Raw genomic sequence first — 20,455 nt, 5'->3', positions numbered from 1 at the left:
GCGTGGATATAAAGAACGTCAAAAACGGAGCTCGTACGCAAAAGTTACGAATTTTTAAAGTTTGCACTTGAATTTGCGAAGCCTATAGCTAAACCGATGACGTGGCTCGATCTGGGCCATCCATCACTGATCACGGAACACGCTTCGGATTGCGACACGCCACCCTCGCATTACGCCCCGCGTCCGAAATGAAGTACGCCCAGCGTACTTCGGCCTTGTGTGGTCCGAGGAGTGAACGCGTAGCACCACCGAAACTGCAACACGTGGAGACCTTATCCGAACTTACGCCCAACGTAAGGCTTCGGTACGCCCAGCGTAAGTCCGAAGTCTGGGCTATAAATAGAGGGCCAAGGCTGCCCAATTTCTCACACCAAAAATCTTTTCTCTCTCTCTAAGGGTCCTAACCCCCTCCTAAGCCTAGGTAAAACCCCTAGCACCCAAAGGAAGTCCCGAGAAAAAGGGTCTTTCGGTTCGGAAACGCTGCTCCAAGCGAAGCCCAGTTTTCTATAAAACCCGCTGTAAGTGAGCTACGCCTATACAATTTTTAATATAGCTTTTAAATAATTATAGTAACATTATTAGGACCTTAAAATAATTAATTGGGCTATTATTATGAGTTATATAGAGTGTTGTTTAACGCTTATATAATAATAATAATAGCTAGACTATTAATTAGTCGCGGTTAAGATTAGACTAAACCCTAGTGGTATTGATACTTGGTTTTGTCAAGGGAAAATTGTTTTGAGATAACGAAGTGTTGTCCGAGTACCGAGTCACCACCTTTTCAAGTGAGTGCATAGTTACTTTCATCTTACACATAGATATGAAGTATTTTATATAAATTACGTGCTATGTGTGCATATTATCTGTATACTTGCTATCTATGCTGGAGTAACGATTTTATACAAGTTTTATATGATTTTAAACTGTATATGTATTTTTATCTACATAATATGTTGGGTAAAACATGGGTAGATGAAATATGAGTTGGATGATGAGTTGAGAGGTGATATAGACCATGAGGTAAGGGTGAGAGGTGGACGATGTCAAAAGCCTTTTTCCCAAATGATGTCCCCGTCATCTAGCAGAGTATGGATGACAACCACGGACTATTCTAGACAGTCCAGTGGAACACTAGCAGGCTCGCAACCTGTAGGTGTTGTGAACGATGTGTTCACCCGGTGTACTCTAAACCCTGGCGATCATGCATACTTGGTGCCTAAACCTTGGCGATCATGCAGACTTAGTGCCAAAACCCTGGCGACTATGCGGACTTAGTGCCTGTTGTATAAACCCTGGCGACTATGCAGACTTAGTGCCAAAACCCTGGCGACTATGCGGACTTAGTGCCTGTTGTATAAACCCTGGCGACTATGTAGACTTAGTGCCTAAACCCCCGGTGACGATGGACTTCGTGCCGATTCCTTAGGATGATCCTTAGGAATGAATGAACGAGGAATAGTTGATTCTTAGGGTAGATCCTTAAGAGTAAAGAAGATAATGGGGATGGGTAATTGAGTTAATTGTTGGATGTTTAAACTTAATAATTATATTATTGTGGGTTGAAAACCCTATGTACTCACCAGGTTTCCCAACCTGACCCACTCAATTTATTTGTATCACAGGTGTCGATATGAAGTTACATTACACTGATAGATTAAGGAGATATAAATCACTAGTGATAATGAATGTAAGTTCTGTTTATGCTTATGTTTCTGTATTGACGATGACATCCCAAATGTTTTAAAATGGATAAAAAATACATTTCTTCGGAAATGCTTTGATAACATATTTATCATGTTTTCTGGGAACAAATTCCACAACATTTTTATTAAAAGAGGTACTCTGATTTTTATAAAGCATAAACAAAATCGGTCTTTTCTAGCCGTGAAAATGGGGATGTCACACATAGTTCATACCATACTTGAAAATGGCTTTTATAACTGATCGGTTAAGGACCAACGTTTAACCATATCTAAGCACAACACTCCCTACACTTAAGTCCAAATATGTATCTCACGTATTAAGGATACAACGATAGTACCTTTTAATCAAGTATCATTCATGATAGCGATCCATGAGATGATCTTGATGCGGATCAGTTCAATACTAGTTCTCTAACAAGTACCTATGAAACTTGGTTACAACCTATTGTTGGGTTTTTGTATATTACAACATCCTATGGTGCACATACAACCCTAAATGCTTTGGATCTATGTTTTCTCTAATTATACATGCAATATTGTTTCCAAAGCATGAAGCCTACAACTAGCATACAATTGACATAAACAACATAGAATTGAGTTATAGAATTACCTCTTTTTTATAGCTTGTTGTTTTGGCCTTTAAGAACTTAGCACCTCAAATGTGATGCCTCAAATGGTTCACAATCACCATGAACAAATTGAGGACTTTTGAGAGAGAATATGGAGCACTAAAATTCGGCTATGCTTCTCCAATAATACATGTTCAACCAATTTTAGGCCAAAGGGGTGTCATATATATAGTGTAGGAATCCAAGAGTCATGGGTAAACCCTAATCCATACACTTGGGTTATGATCCATATTTCATATGGGCTAACTCTGCATGGATACTTACATAAACTTAGCCCATCATGGATCAATAGCCCAAACAATATATATATATATATATATATATATATATATATATATATATATATATATATATATATATATATATATATATATATATATATATCACTGATTTACATAATCAGTCCCCGTTAATTTAATTAGTCTCTTTTGATCACTAAATTAATTCCAAATTAATTATTGATCAATACTAATTAAATAACATGATATCATATTAATATATTAGAACTTATAATATATTAATAAATCATAAATAACGTCTTCTCAAAAGTCCATCCTATCAATTTGCTTTGCTGAAGGCAACCCAAATGGACCATGCTACTCTCGGGTCAAGTACATACCAATTATAGTTATGGGCTTAGACACCTAATCCAACAGTCTCCCACTTGGATAAGTCTAATAACTATTATTGCAAGTACGACTCCACAACCCGACTAGCAAGCATAGCTCTTAAAAGCCGTTGTCGAACTCTGACCTAGTCAATGACGCGTCCATTAGATAAGGGATCATATATTCCTCCATTCTAAAGATATCATATGGACTGAGACATGGATTATAATCATTCTCTCAGTCCATCTGTTGTTTCCCGATTTCCGATTTATGACGACTGACTAATTAAACAAATCAAATCAGTCCGGGCTTGGCCAAGCACTTAGGGTTGTCATCACTAAATCATCGAGGGGCCCACAGATATCGCTTTTATCCCTCTAAGGGTAAAAGGAACTGATAAACTTCGACTCATATGCTTACTCCATTTACTCATCAAATCACACACAATGATACGTTATATAACACCGAGTTACTACTTATCATCAATGTGTAACTGACTTGTAAACTAAAACTCACATGTCTTGGTTTCAAGAATATAAGATATTATCGTCTCACAATCACTCGTGATAAAATCCGTGAAGTGATTCAGAAGAGCGTGGGTTTAATCCAATACTCAAATCTTATTACAGGAGTACTCATGAATACTGTAGCAAACTTTTGCTATGTCTAAAACACCAAGACAATCTACAGTTAGATTCATGACAGTCTTGCCTCAATACCTACTTCCAAAGTATGATCGACTTTGGATAGTTTGAATAATCTTATTATTCTGGAAGTCAATACATGCAAAGTGAAACACAAGAATAATCGAATCCAATATGGTCTCAGAACTTATGAATATAAATAAAACACCTTTTATTTAATCACCATATTGATTACACATTATTCATTGTATAATGTTTCGATTAATCAACTTAATACTTGAATTAAAACAATAGTTATGTCATGCTCCAAGCATGCACACTACGTTTTCCTGTGGTCCTTTCTTTGTGAAATAGATCAATGGACAACATTTCAATGATGCTCATTTCATAATTCCAAATCCTTATCGCAAATGTAAGAATACCAAATTCTTGCCTTTTGCTAAAATCTGTTAGATTCTAAACTTATATGCAATGATCCTCTTGTAATGACTATGCACAAAAGTCATAGAGACTTGGCAACAGACATTACAAAGTATTCCAATAGAGAGCAATTCCATGGAAGCGAAGTGTCATATTCAAAGTACATTCCTTTGAACATCCTTCTTGCATTAAGTTTTCTAATCTCACATAGATTTTATTATTAACTTGCACTTATGGTAACATTTCCATATTCCCATTTTGACTATCACTTCTGAACAAGAGTTACCTCTTCTCAGAGTATGTCAATATGGACCTTCCAAAACTTATACTATACTTCCAACTGTCCATAAGCAACCAATCTTTGGTAAACCTCAAATTGTCCTCGACAATTGCTTAACCATTTTAGTCATATATCGTTCTAGTCCATTTTCCTTCTTAATGCCCTATGCATTTGGAAAATTAGAACAGATTAATATTATAGCATATGCAATCAATCCTATACCCGAAGCATATGGGATACGATTCATAATGTCTTACATAAAGACATGATACTTTACCAGTCTTTCGCTATAATATTTCCACATATAGAATTTCCTTATGTTGTATCATTTCAACATAACATTCACATATGTCCATGACTAAATTCGATTAAAATCTCAATCTAAGCTTTTAGATTCGAAATGAAGTATGAATTCCTCTCCCTTAATTATAGCAAAACAACTTTTCAAACCCTGTAACTTTGCGAATTAAAACTTTTGTTTTCTATAATTAACATTGCTAACTCGCAACACTTACCATAATAATTATGCTCCCACTAGCATAATAATTATTATCTTACTAGCATAACACTTATGCTCCCACTAGCTTTGACATGTACCCAGAAATAAGCTGGACTTCTAGAAATCAATACTTTACCAAAGTTCAGATTTCTGATACGAGATGCTTCGATAAGCCTTTATCTAAGCTTATACACATTTTATTAGAAAGCTCATATGTGTGTCTAAACTATTCAGAACTTACAACAATAAGTTCTGAATGTTCAAACTATTTGCCATTTCTCACAATTCTAACTATGAAGAGGGATGCCATAATCATAATCGAATTTGAGAATGCAAATAACGCAATTGCTATCTCCTTAAAATCTACTTAGTGAAAGCGTTTCCTCACAATCATATTCATGAATTGGAGAGAAACCTTATGACACTTAGATTTTTATGGTGTATGTGTTCCTATCCATGTAAATTTGTCATAACCATAATCACAAGACAAGGTTAGTGACAAATCCAAACTAATATGGACTGAACTTGTTCAATCTTAATTTCTTGCCACCTGGCAGCACAAGTGCCTACCATTGCTTCCAAGTTGTTATGCAAACAATTGAGAACTCATAGAACTCACATGCATAGTCAAATTTAACTGGATTGGGCACAGAAATAAGAATATGTCAACACGATAGGTTACAAACCCAAGTCGTGTGCTAGTGATTAACAATAGGTTTACTCTTGATTAGTTCTTGAAGCTATTCAAGATCCGTAAGACTCCCACTGACCTCTTGACATATAAAATTCACTTTGTCAAGGAACTTTACTTGACAAACAAATATTCAAGAGTTAGTCTAGTTTCTTATCAAGACAAACACTTCACACAATTGGTCTTAGTTGGTCTTTGTATTATCCAAGACATCACAACTTACCAATTTCAAATGTACAAGAGTAAGAAACATTTTACTCTACATTTGATGAGTGTTATAAACCTTTCTTAAGACCATGCCACTCAAGTTACAATCTTGGAGTATGACTCTAAGACCTCATTTTGGAACGAAGTATGATTTATCTTCTTGATTTAACCATTTCAACAATTCACGATTCCTCTTCTTAACCATACAAATGCACTAAGATGTCCTTAGAGGATCAATTGTTATATGGTTTCATAATCAATAAGATGATCATAAAACACGATACCAAAGTACTCTCCCTTCTTCTCAGATTGGAGAAACTTTTATCTTTCTTCCTAATTTGATTCTTCTTATTCGTTATGCCATACATTGAAACTTTTCCAATGATTCAGAATTTCACTTAATCTTGTAAGCATAACCATATTTACTAAAATTTAATAAATCATAATGAATGGTCTTATCGTTCTTTGTGGTGGACCTGATCAGCGCACAACCAAGTGTACTCGATCCCCTAGTCCTTCACTTGACTCACATATACATGTGAACAAGGAATTAGACTTAATCTCCTAAAGATGAAGTTCTCATTCATCACACAATACAAGTTGCATAATTCCAAGTTTCTATCCAACTGAAACTTGGGTGACGAGAATATTTCCTTATTTGGTAAATCTTGACACTACCACAAACGAAAGAATCAAATCCATTTCCAATATTGCTATCAATGGAAACATATAAACAACAATTTTCACAAATGTCATTATAAGGAAACTTAAAATAAAATAAAATCAAATTTTATTTATTAAAATTGCGGAAAACTTTTCCTTACAATGCAAATACATATGAAAACTATGTTGTTATCTATTCCTAATCAATCTATCATAACTCTTAAGCAACAACTCAAAATTCTGATTATCGAACCATGCAATCGAAATCCATCTCTTCACGATCAGAATCAACCTACTCTTCCTTTAAGTTTCCTTTCATTCCTTTGATCCTACAAAACATCAAAATGTAATTACATTACATCATGTATTAAGAATCTCCAAATAGGAACTTAATAGAGTTAGATAGTGGACTTACCTGAAGTAGAGTCAAACTTTTTGACTTTACCATCCTTGCGATCTTTCAGGTAAATATGGAAGCTTCGCAACCAATGCCCCTTCTTTTGGCAACAGAAACATATGGATTCTTTAGGAATGGTACATGGGACTATCTCAGACTTAGCCTTTCTTTTTACCATTTGGTCAAATGACTTGACCATGGCCGATCCCTTTCCATTGGGAAGAGAAAGCTTTTCTGGACTTCCAATGTTACCATTGTCAATGTCCATGGAAGTTTGGGAAGTAGATATTTCAATCAAATTTGCTTGACCAGTGCGCCAAATCATTGCTGATTCAACAACAATTAGCAAATAGGTTAGATCAATAAGGGTCATGTCGTGATCTCAGGTGGTTGTCGAGGCCAACAAAAATAAATAACCCTAAATCTTTTATACTAAAATAGTGTATAGTGGTAAAGGGGTCGATCCACGGAGATTGGTTCAATTTATAACTCTATGGAAAATCTCTTTACAAAAGTACTTGTAAAATAACAATAAAATAAAAATGGGGGTTTTGATCTTTTTGAAATACTTAAATTAAAACTAGAACTAAACTAGAACTTAAATGAACAATTTGGCAAAAATAAGAATTTGATGTGAAATCAATAAGAGAAAGATGGTTGACTTAAGGTTTCCTCACTTTGACTTTTAATGAACATATCATTAGAATCCAATGGTGCAATACTTGTTTTAAATCCTTAATTTGGCTATAGCAATCCAAGAAGCTTGAGATTACCTAGACTTTTCTTAATTGTTAAAATGGTTAGAGAAGCTCATAACAATTTCCTTAGTCAAAGTCACAATTTCCATTAAGCATGTAATTAGTGAAAGTCAACTAGCATTAAGAACCAAAAGGTCACCAAATCCAAGAGGAGTCAAAAGCTTTCACTACCATGTTTGAGAAAATGTTTTTATGATTGTGTGAAGTAAAACTAACACAAAAATCACTTGTTGCTTGCTAATTTGAGGATCCTTTACTTAATCAAGAAATTAGCCAACAAATCATAACAAACACATTTAAACTCATGAATAAAAACATACAAGTAGTGATAATATGTTAAAACACAAAACATTCTCATAAAGATTCAAGAACAAGTTCATGTAATCTTCAACATTCAACAAAAAGTCAAAGGATTTCAACAAATAGTCAACCAAGTTTTGTTTAGCCAAGCATGACTAAACTCAAATAAACAAAGTTAGAAAAGATTGTACCAAACATTTAACAAGAATCAAGAGGTGAAAAGATGATGTTCTTGAGGTGTTCTTGGCCTTCAAAAGTCTTCTAAACTCCAGAGAGAATGTGTAAAAATCGGATTTCCAAGATAAGGCTGAAGAGGCACACCAACCTTCCCAATATAGAGCTCCAAATGAAATCCCGAAATTGCCCCTGCAGAAACCCACGCGGGCCGCGTGGATTCTTACGCGGGCCGCGTGACTATGACGGGGTTTTTGGGTTTCTTCAAGTTTTGGGCCCCTACAGCTATTCCATTGGGCCAGTTCGAGTCCGATCAGCTTCTAGCCCATTTTTCTTCAAGTTCTCTTCAATTTGAGCCCAATTTGACTTTTCCAAATCCTCCAAAGCTCTTGTAATCGCCCGATCATCAGCCTCCGCACACTCGAAACCCCTCCCCCCGCATCTTGCAAATTTAAAGTTTAATTCTTCCAAGCCTTCAAATAATTGACAAGCCCACTTCTTGCATCATCTCCATAGACATCAAGCCCAAAGTCCCCATTGCCCTTCTAGTCAATCGCCTCCCAAAAATCCCGCTCCGCTAGTCTCCAAAAAATCTGCAATAATGCTCAAGAAACTAGAAAGTACCCGAAATGGTCATAAAATAACAAAAAGGAAAATATGCATGCAAATTAACTAAAATGCGAATGAAATGTGCTAAAATAAACTATGAAAAGAAGTAAATAAAATGAAGCTATAAAATCACCCCAAGCTTAAACCTTACTTGTCCTCAAGTAAGACAAGACTAAAATGAATTCGGGATGAACTATCCTAAGAAAAATAAAAAGAATGGATAGAACCGCGGAACCTGATCACCGTTAGTCAACATGGTCATAATTGATCTTTCTATTATCTCATTACTTTTTCATCCGATGACAATGGGACCATAAACCACAGCTAGGACAACTCCTTTAGGTGGGTAAGGAGGGATGGTCAGTCGCAGCCCCAATGGAGCATGCATACAATGAAGAACACCAGTAGTAGGGAGAAAGCAGCTGGATGGGCTCGTGTGGAGCTCTTCTTTAAGTGCACACTCTTATCACGAAAGTTGCGTGATCTCACGTCTGTTGGCCACTCTCAAATGTGATTGGGTTTCATCGCTCGGGCACCATTGTAGGAATCAGTTCACTTAGTGTTGGCCCAAACCTCCCGTAGTATCTGACTCAACAGTCTCCCTAACATCACCAATTTGCGAAAAACAACTTGATCTATATACAATAAAACATACCTAAATAAGTGAATATCAAATGTCGGGTGACCAAAATGTAGGAAAATTTTGTTCAATAATTGAACCGGTCACCGATCTAAGATAATCGCCGCTTGGAATTTGCTTAAGTTTTTTTTTTTTTTTTTTTTTTTTTTTTTTTAAGATTCTACTTGAAAGTAATGTACTAACATATTGAATCTTTGCTTTTCACCAAGAAAACATTTTGACTCAAAATTTGGTTCCCAAAAGTATGTACGTGGAACCGAAAGACAATAATAATAATCTGAATGGTCTAAGTTATGAAAATGACCATGTGTGGAGCATAAAGATGTAAGCTCCTTTTCAAACTTGTGATTTTTCCAATCATAATGAAAATTTCCAAATGTGGACTAAAAGTCTCTCTAAAATCCTAAGAAGATCGCAAAAAAAAATGGTGATGTAAAGAGACCGGATATGGATTCTACTCGGGGACAAGCACTAGTGCTTCATCCTAACGGTTCAAACATGATCAAGTGTGATCCTCTTGACGGCATGGACCGCAGGGCTAAGAACATCCATTGCTATAGTATATCCTATAGTTGTTAGTATTGCATGCATAATTCTTCATGAAAACTACCTGTCCGTGATCACTTACCCCTTTAAGCTTCCAGCATCTGATCCCAAGTATGAAGTCCCAAACTGCGGCTAATGGTCCCGGTTCGATGTGTGAGACAACAACAAGATCATGGACCAATAATGATACAATAACTATGAACCTGTTCCATGGCATCCAAGGGGGGTGAGAATAAACAGACAACAAAAATGCATGAATGTTAATGCCCTAAGCTAAATGTTATGCAAAAATAGATAGTAGAAAATAAGAAAATAAAATCTTTTTGGAATTTTATAATAAGATTCAGGAAGACCGTAGTTGTCAGAACTAGACATCTATAAAGGAAAGCTTCATGAGGAAAGCTTTTATCATAAGATTCGGGAAGACCGTAGTTGTCAGAACTAGACATCTATAAAGGATAAATTCAAGTGAGTTGATTTTAGTCCTTAATATAACACCCAACTAAAATATTACGGCTAGGACCCAAAACAATAATTTACAATTCGGAAGAGGGATGTCGTAATCCAATTGTAAACTATTTGAAGGTAGGTAAATGACGATTTACCAATTTCCACCATGAAAAACGAAATTGAATATTAAGTTTTAAATGAATTGAAATTCCTAGATTCTTTCAGATTCATTGAACTTTTCAATGGCATGTTTAATCTCGATTATGCCCTTCAAGTTTGTGACTGGGATACTGAGGATCACAAACAAGGTGTGAATAACCATGCAAATTAGTTTGGTACTCTCGATGTCATTTATCACCTAATCAATGTGTCGGTTAACCACACACGCTCCATTGATCTATGATAAACATCGAGCTACCCTTTGCCACCCTTACTAGTCCAAGTTAGTGTGTCGGTTAACCACATACGCTCCATTAACGACTTGGCAAGGTGCAAAGTGCAATTTCATGGGTTAGCACCAAATTCACATTTTTCCTAAGTAACTAAGATTGGGAATTTGTAAGACATTTAGTTACTTAAAATATTTATTATACTTTTAATGAGATTGTCCTATCCTACCCGTTCGGCTAACGACCCTCCACCAGTCAAGGAAGCGGTGGGTGAGAATGGACACCCATTAAACCACCATTTTATAGGCAGTAACGTTATACCCCCCTTATAGACCGGCTTCGTGAATGAGGTCTACTAACGGTAAGACTAACTTTTTACTTATACATATATAATATATTAAACTTTTAATTTTATATAGTATAGGGGTGTATTTTAAACTTTTAAAATACTAGATGGTTTAATCCATTAATAAATTATACTCTTAATTTAATTAAACTTAAACCATGTTATTATGGAATTATTAATTCTATTTTAATTAAAGACTTTAATTAATTTAATAATGTCCATAAGGTGTAATTTGAATTATTCAAAAACATCAAGGTTATAAATAAAATTCAAAATTAAAAACTATCTAATTAATTTTTAATTTATGAACCCAATAGTTACACCTTTTTAATTACAAGAGTTTCTTAATTTGAGACTTTTCAAATACCAAAACTTGAGGACAAGTTTTGTAACTCTTTAAAAACATTTGATTTCCATAACTTATGAGTTTAATGTGGTTTTTATGGAAAAACTTTCCATGTTCCATAACTTCAGGACAAGTTATGGAAGACTTTAAAGAACATTTAGATCAATATTTTAACAAATAAAAAATTATCATATAATTTATCTATGATCTAGTTAAACTCATAAGTCAAGACAATTCATATCAACAATTTACAAGAAATTAGCCTATCATATAAACTAATACAAATCTTGAAATTTTGACAATTATCTTTTAATTGGACAAGGATAATCACTACCATATCATAAAAAACAGATTTTATGATATAAAACAGTTTGTGGTAGTGATCCTAATCCAATTATGGCCAAAAAACCCGAAAAACTGCAATCTGATCATACAACTCGTCGAGCCCAAATATGGACTCGTCGAGTTCAATGCAAAATTCATCCTACTCGTCGAGTCCAAGCATGTACTCGTCGATTAGGTGCTGTCAGAACAGTTTTTCAGCTTTGGAAAAATAAGTCATGCATCAAATATAACAGAAAACAATCCTAGGCTCTGATACCACTGTTGGGTTTTAGTATACTACAACATCCTATGGTTCACATACAACCCTAAATGCTTTGGATCTATGTTTTCTCTAATTATACATGCAATATTGTTTCCAAAGCATGAAGCCTACAACTAGCATACAATTGACATAAACAACATAGAATTGAGTTATAGAATTACCTCTTTGTTGTAGCTTGTAGTTTTGGCATTTAAGAACTTAGCACCTCAAATGTGATGCCTCAAATGGTTCACAGACACCATGAACAAATGGAGGACTTTTGAGAGAGAATATGGAGCACTAAAATTCGGCTATGCTTCTCCAAGAATACATGTTCAACCAATTTTAGGCCAAATGGGTGTCATATATATAGTGTAGGAATCCAAGAGTCATGGGTAAACCCTAATCCATACACTTGGGTTATGATCCATATTTCATGTGGGCTAACTCTTCATGGATACTTAAATAAACTTAGCCCATCATGGATCAATACCCCAAACAATATATATATCACTGATTTACATAATCAGTCCCCGTTATTTTAATTAGTCTCTTTTTATTACTAAATTAGTTCCAAATTAATTATTGATCAATACTAATTAAATAACATGATTTCATATTAATATATTAGAACTTATAATATATTAATAAATCATAAATAACCTCTTCTCAAAAGTTCATGCTATCAAATTGCTCTGGTGAAGGCAACCGAAATGGACCATGCTACTCTGTGGTCAACTACATACCAATTATAGTTATGGGCTTAGACACCTAATCTAACACCCATTGCCTACCTTGATCGGGTGAAAGTCAACCAATCTAATTAATATAAGTCTTACTTCATAATTGCTCCCACAATTATAACCGACAATAAACTTTTAGAATAATATGATTATTCATGGATTAAACATGTTAATATAGAACACAACAAGTATTGATGCTATGATCATATCCTAGTATATCAAAACATTATACAATAGTTGTTGTCACAATGTTCCAATATCCAAATACTAAATCTAAATCAAAATCTCATTTCTAGAGCAATAAAGTCTTATAGCTGAAGTGTGACCATTCATACTTAGCTCAGAAGGACTTTATTAATGGGTTCGATTAAACTTAATTTGTGTGAATTTTTCGACTATTATCATCTCCATATTTGACTTTACTCTAGGTACAGTTAAATATCTTGGAGTGTATGATTGGTGTTCTTTCGTGACATCGAGTCTCTTAGCTCGATTAAGTATACTCTCAAAGTCACAAAGATTTCTATGCGATCCTTGAATGGCTGAGATCGACATAGTTTTTCAATGAACTCATTCATCCAATCACATTAGATTTCAACTTCTAAAGTAATGTATTCTTATTTTGTAGTAGATTGTGTCATTTTGTTTTTCTTGGACCTCATAAATGATGGATTTGTTTGCCAAGCAAATCAAATATAAATCATTTCAGCTAGTTCAAACCTATGTGCTAGGTTCCTTTTGAGACTGGATAAAAAACAATGCCATGTGACAATGCCAAGATTCCTCCAAAGTAATCTTCTATCTTGATCTCTTTCAAGATATTATTAATATATGCATAAAGATATAAAACTTCTAACATTCATTTTATCTATACATATAGATTTTACATTCCAAGAATGTATATTGTTCTTCTTAAGTCTTTCATTTTATAAACACATTCTGAGTCAAGGTGAAAAGGCCCGACATGGTCAGAATGTAATTTCTTATGATTAAGTATCTCTCACTCATATAAGATTAGGAATGTCACTATGCTCCCACTAGTTATTAGTAAACACACATGTTCTATTCATTTTGATATAAAAGCATACCTTGTGGTTCTATATTAAAATGATGATTGCAACATTGAGATGTTTGCTTTATATCCACAAGTGAATCTCAAGCTTTACACATTTTTTTAGGATAACATGGATTAAGAAAACCTCCAGGTTAATGCGTATAGATATCTTCTAGTAGATTTTTATTAAGAAAATTGGTCTTTCTTGAAATCTATTTGCTATATGTCATATTAAGAATATGATTTTATAGTAAATAATATCCTTGTTTATATAATCATAGCTTACTTGTGAAAAAGGTTTGGTCATAATCAATGTTCTGAGTATGATAAGGACCATAGTCAATGAGATGGGAATGAGAAAATCCTTTTATAATAAGTCTTGCTTTAAATGTGTATAGTTATCCATGTAATGTATTCATTCTAGAATAATAACTTACTCCTTCTAGCCTTGCTATAGAGAGGAAGTTCAGTCAAGACCATACTTGATTATCATACATGGATTACATCTCATGTTCATGACTCTAAGTCATTAATTGGATTCGAGCTCTGACATAGCATCTTGGTATTTTATGGACTTGCCAGAAACCATCAATAAAGGCTCATAAATGAGAGATTCCATATTTCTCAAGTCATAGATGATTTATACCACTAATCCGAACAATTTTTGTTTGTGAATAGCTATTATTCAGGTTTAACAATCCTTGTTAAATCTAGTGCCAACTGTAACTACATCAAGTTATGGTTCTTGAGTTGCTTCAAGTCCCATGTACCTCCCACTTACTTTGTCATTAGAAGCATACTTTCTGCTAACTCGGCTATCAGATGAATAAGATAACTTATTCTTGGTGGGTTTGCATATAATAATCTAAGCCACATTTATAGTATTATATAATATGTATTTGGTAGATTTTGGGTTTAAAATCTTTAGTCCAACATAGGCTTTAAGTCCATAAAACATTTAAGTAAGATAAGGATGGAGCCTTTCCATACAAAATCTTATGAAGAAAATGTTATATCTACTAGTTAGTTGGTTTTTGTACTCAAGGTACAATTGATAGTGTTATTGGTGTTATACCAAGGAAATAAAAGGAGGACATTTCTATCGATTATAAAGTAAATCATACCAAGTAAGATTTAATTCATCCTTTATTATCATTAAGGCCTTAGATAGTTCTTACCGGTTTGTATTCCAACTTTATATTTGAAAACTTAAACAAATATTTCACAATTATGTTTTACCATGTAAAATATAGTAAAAACTACTATAGTTGTTAATAAAGTTGATTTGGTATCTTATGCTTAATCTTAGACATTCATTAGAAAGGAAGTCATACATCATAGTGTATAATTCCTTAGTAATTATTTTCTCTACTACTTACTGAAAATATCATTAGGATTCTTTTATATATAAATAAGATTTACATATGTCAAATAAACGACATTATTTGCCTTCGAGGATCCCTTTTTGAAGTTGAAATATGTGAATGTCATTTATATAATAAAGATAACAATGTCAAAGATGAGTTTGATTTAAAACAAGTTTAAGTCAAAATATTTTGCATATAAAACTTGTTAGTTATAAAACATTGATATTTACTTTATAACTCTTATTAAGAGATCTAGTCTCATAATCATAATTTTAATCATTTCTGAATATGAAGGCGATCGTTATGAAAAACGATTTAAGTAAATAGTCAATCATTCGTAAATTAAAATAAGTGAGACATATATTTAGACAAGCTAAATTAAAACATACATTGTTCCAAAATAAACATTGTTTTATATTACAAGTACATTATGTTCCTATCATAATAAACTAAACTCTGAGAGTGTAGTTCCAACTTGATTGTGCTCAGCTAGTTACCCTTCTTTAAATATCTGCAAGCCATTTAAAAGTATTATATTAACATTTAAGTACCAAGTAGCTAAGTCTTATATGAAAAGTATAAGTTCTATCTAGTATATACATGAAGTACTAGTCTCTTCCAGACTTTCTTTCCAGATAAGATGAGCATATCCTCTTCCAGTGTCTAGTTTCTCCACAAAAGAAACAATATCCATCTATGTGAGCCTTATTGGATTTCTTGGGCTTAAAGGTGTTCAGTCCATAAAACATGGGCCTCCGAGATCACACAAGGTGACTCTTTTGGAATATTGCTTAACCTGTTATATCATATATATATATATATATATATATATATATATATATATATATATATATATATATAAATTATTGAATACTTCCTGGAAGTCAGGAATAACTATTCCTAGGTTGATGTTAGAAATATCTTTATATTCACAGTGATGCCTTTACCAGGTGTCATGTTCAGGTCAATTGCTCAAAGCAAATAGTTTATGAATAGGACCTTTAAGTGTATACAATTTCATATCTGTCATGAGATTGTCTCTTAAGACATGAACCTATTCATTGAAGTTGTATCTATTGAATGTTATTGTTTCATTAAGTCATTAAAGAAAATGATAATTCATGGTAATGAGAATGGATTATTTAACTACAAAATTTTAACAAAATTCATTTAGTATTTTCAGTATTTAAACTCTTTAATAATTAATACCCTTTTAGTTTCCAAAAACGTTAATTATCAAAGTCTAGGATCCAAGTTGCAAAATAAATAAATGGTTAAATATCCTTTATCTCATCCATTTGAATTCAACCCGGTAGATATTGATTTTCAATTGTATCTTACTATATAATTCCTAGATTTATGGGATTGCTAATAACAAATTTGATTGGACATGTTTGTGTTGGATTAGTGTCTAAGTCCATAACTATTTTGGTATGTACTTGACCCGATTATGAGCATGGTCCTTTTGGGTTGCCTTCACCATAGCAATATGTAGGATGAATTAAGGAGAGAAAGGTTTAATTATGATTTATTAATATATTATAAGAATAATATATTAAGGGAGAAATCATATTGTTTAATTAATATTAGTCAAGAATTAATTAAAAATTAATTTAGTGGCTAAAAGAGATTAATTAAACTTAGGGGACTGGATTTGTAATTATAAGATAATTGCAATTGGGCTATGGATTACCTAAATAATATAGGTTGGACGAATTATATGGGAAGCCCATAAGGAATTCGTCCAAGAGATATGTTAAAGGAGTCCATGGGCTGCTTAGGGCTTAAGCAACCACATTAGGGTTTCCTAGTTGTAAACCCTAATAGCCTACATGTATATAAAGGACCCTTAAGCCCCAAAAACGTGGACAAGTAATCCTTTAGGGTTTCCAGCTGTTTTTGGTGCCTCCTCTCTCCTCCCTTTTTCATCCAAGTTGCTTAGTGGTGTTTGTGAATCCATTAGAGTTGCAACACTTGAGGCACTAAGCTTTCTGAAGCCAATCAAAGCAAGGATTGATTGTTATGGCTATATAACAATCAAAGGTAATTACTAAACCCTTATTTCAGTTCTTATTTGATAGATCTAGGGTTTATAGCTTTGGATATTCAATTGCATGTTCATTAGACAAACTAGATCCAAAAGCTATTAGGGTTTGCATGTACACCATAGGAATGATGTATTGCTCGAAACCCATCAGTGGTATCAGAGCCTAGGGCTGTTTGTTAGTGAATTTGATGCTTGCTTGATCGAAAATTGGCTGAAAAACGATTTTTTTTGAATTTTGGGGCTGGACTCGCCGAGTCCATGACTGAACTCGCCGAGTCCACTGGGTACTTGACGAGTCCAGTGCTGACTCGACGAGTCAGCGAGTTTGGCAGCGTTTTTTTTGGCGATTTTCTTGCTGTTTTGGCTTGGGATACTTACCATAAACGTTTTTAATTCATAAGATCCGATTTTATTGATATTGGGTGATTATCCTTGCCAAAATAGAAGATAATTGTCAAAATTTAGATAATCTTTTGTTTTATTAGATAAAGATTGATTATTTGTAATTTAGATTTGAATTATCTTGTGAAAAAGTTTCAATTTTCCCCTTTAGGTTTATAGTTTAAATTTGAACTTAAAAGTTTTGTTTTTGAAATTTAAATAGTTAAACCCTAATGTTTTGAAAGGTTTCAAAACTTGCCCTCAAGTTTTGGAATTTAAATTTTTGATTAAAAGTTTAATTTTGAAATATTTAAATTCTAAACTCTAATGTTTTGAAATGTTTCAAAACTTGCCCTCAAGTTTTGGAATTTAAAAGTTAATTAAAAGTTTAATTTTGAAATGTTAAATTCTAAAACCCTCTTATTTTTTGAAAAAGTTCAAATTACACCCTTATGGTTTTATTAATTAATTAAAGTGTATAATTAAAAGAGATTTAATAATTCCATAAAGTTTTGGTTTACATTTGATTAAATTAAAAGTATAATTTATTAAATTGAACCACCTAGTATTTTAAAAGTGTAAAATACACCCTATACTATATATATGTAACATTAAAAGTCTAATATTATATATATGAGTAAAGAGTCAGTCTTACCGTTAGTAGGCCTCATTCACGAAGCTGGTCTATAAGGGGTGTTTAAGGAAATTGCCTATAAAATGGCGATTGAATGGGTATCCACTCTTACCCACCGCACTCTTGACTAGTGGAGGGTCGTTAGCCGAACGGGTAGGATAGGACGAAACCTTCCATTATAAGTATAATGAAGTACAAAGTAACTACATGCTTTTACAAATTCCCAAATCATAGTTACATTAGGAAAAATGTGGAATTGTATGCTAATCCATGGAATTACACTTTGTACCCTTGTCGAAACGTTAGTGGAGCGTGTGTGGTTAACTGGCACACTAATTTGGGATTGACATTGGTGGCGAAGGGTGGCCCGATGTTTATCATAGATCAATGGAGCGTGTGTGGCTAACCGGCACATTGATTAGGTGATAGTAGCAATTGGGTGCACCACGTGATTCGTATGGTTATTCACACCTTGTTTGTGATCCTCGGCATCCCAGTCGCAAACTTGAAGGGCATAATCGAGATTAAACATGCCATTGAAAAGTTCAATGAATCTTAAAAGATCTAGGAGTTTCAATTCATTTAAAACTTTTTTTGTTTTTCATGGTGGAATTGGTAAATCGTCATTTACCTACCTTCAAATATTCTGCAACTAGATTACGGCATCCCTCTTCTAGGTTGTAGAGTATTGTGTTGGATCCTAGCCTTGATGTTTCATTTGGGTGTTACATCAAGGATTCTTATCAACTAACTTGAATTTTCTCCCGTTTTGTAGATGTCTAAATCTTACAATGGTCTTCCCAAGTCCCTTGGAACAAGCTTTCCAAATGAAGATGACGTTCCACGATACGATCAAGGAAATGAGAGTCATGCTTCACTTTCTCCACCTCCTCCAATTATTCTCCCTAACCCACAAGTTCAAAGGCTTGAAAAGTTCAAGCTCACTCAAGCCCTTTTGGCAAGTAAACACGAAGATGGGAAACCTGTGTGTGCACACATCTTAGAGATGAAGTCACACATTGATAGGTTAAGGATGACGGGTGTCGATATCTCAAAAATGTTGGCTGTTGACTGGGTTCTTCATTCACTTCCTGAATCATATAGTGAGTTCATTAGAGAGTACTATATGATGGACCATGACGTGACCCTCATTGATTTGACCTATTTGCTTATAGCTTCTGAATCAGAAATGATTTGGTGTGCTGATCGAGCAAATTTGTCTGGCAAATCAAACTCCCAAACTTCAATGGACATTGAAAATGGTGACATTAGAAATCCAGAAAAGGTAAATTCTGAGATAGTTGCTTGTGTCATTCCAAAAGAGTCCATTTGCTTCTTTTGCCAAGAGAAGGGGCATTGGAGACGAAGCTGCCCTATTTACCTGAGAGATCTGAGAGATGGGAGAGTCAAGACGTATGGCTCTACTTCAGGTAAAATCTATTAACTAACTCTATAAGTTCCTATTCTTTGATTCTTAATACATGATGTGACAAGTTACATTTTGATGTTTTTGCAGGATCGAAGAAAAGAGAGGAAGCTTAAGGAAGAAGCGTGCTGAATCTGATCATGAAGAAATGGATTTCGATCGCATGGACTCGAGGATCAGATTTTTGAGCTGCTACTCTAGAGTTAGGATAGATTGATAAGAAATATGTAATAGCATAGTTTTTCAGTTGAATTGCATTGTAAGGACAAATTTTTCCGCAATAAAATAAATTTTGATTTTGTCTTATTTATTTATCCTTGCAATGGTGTGTATGAAAAATTGATGTTTGATTGTTTCTATTGTTAGCAATAATGGATTCTTTATTATGTTATTTGTGGAAATGTCGAGAATTTGCCAAATAAGGGAAGATTCTCATCGCCCAAGTTTCAGTTGGACAGAAACTTGGAGTCATGTAACTTGGTTGCGTGATGAATGAAAAACTTCATATTTGGAAATTAGACTAATTCTTTGACAATGTGTCAAGAGAAGGACTAGGAGATCGAGTACACTAGGTTGTGCATTGATCAAGTCCATCACAAGAGTGATAAAGATATTCGTTATGATTTACTAAAGTTTAGTAAATATGGTTATACTTATAAGATTAAGTATAATTCTGAGTTGATTGAAAGAGTTTCAATCAATAGCAGAACGAATAAGAAGAATCAAGTAGGCAGAAAGATAAAAGTTTCTCTATTCTAAGAAGAAGGGAGAATACCTTTTATTGTGTTTTATGATAAGTTTTAATGATTAAGAACCATATCTCAGATGATCCTCCAAGTGAGTCTTAGTGCATTTGTATGTCTAAGAGAAGGAATCGAGACTTGTAGAAATGGTTAAAATCAAGAAGTCAATCAT

The sequence above is a fragment of the Lactuca virosa genome, chromosome 8 (genome assembly GCF_052849685.1).
Source record: "Lactuca virosa cultivar CGN04683 chromosome 8, Lactuca_virosa_CGN04683_v6, whole genome shotgun sequence".
Classification (NCBI taxonomy): Eukaryota; Viridiplantae; Streptophyta; class Magnoliopsida; order Asterales; family Asteraceae; genus Lactuca; species Lactuca virosa.
Note: the sequence above shows the minus strand (reverse complement) of the source record.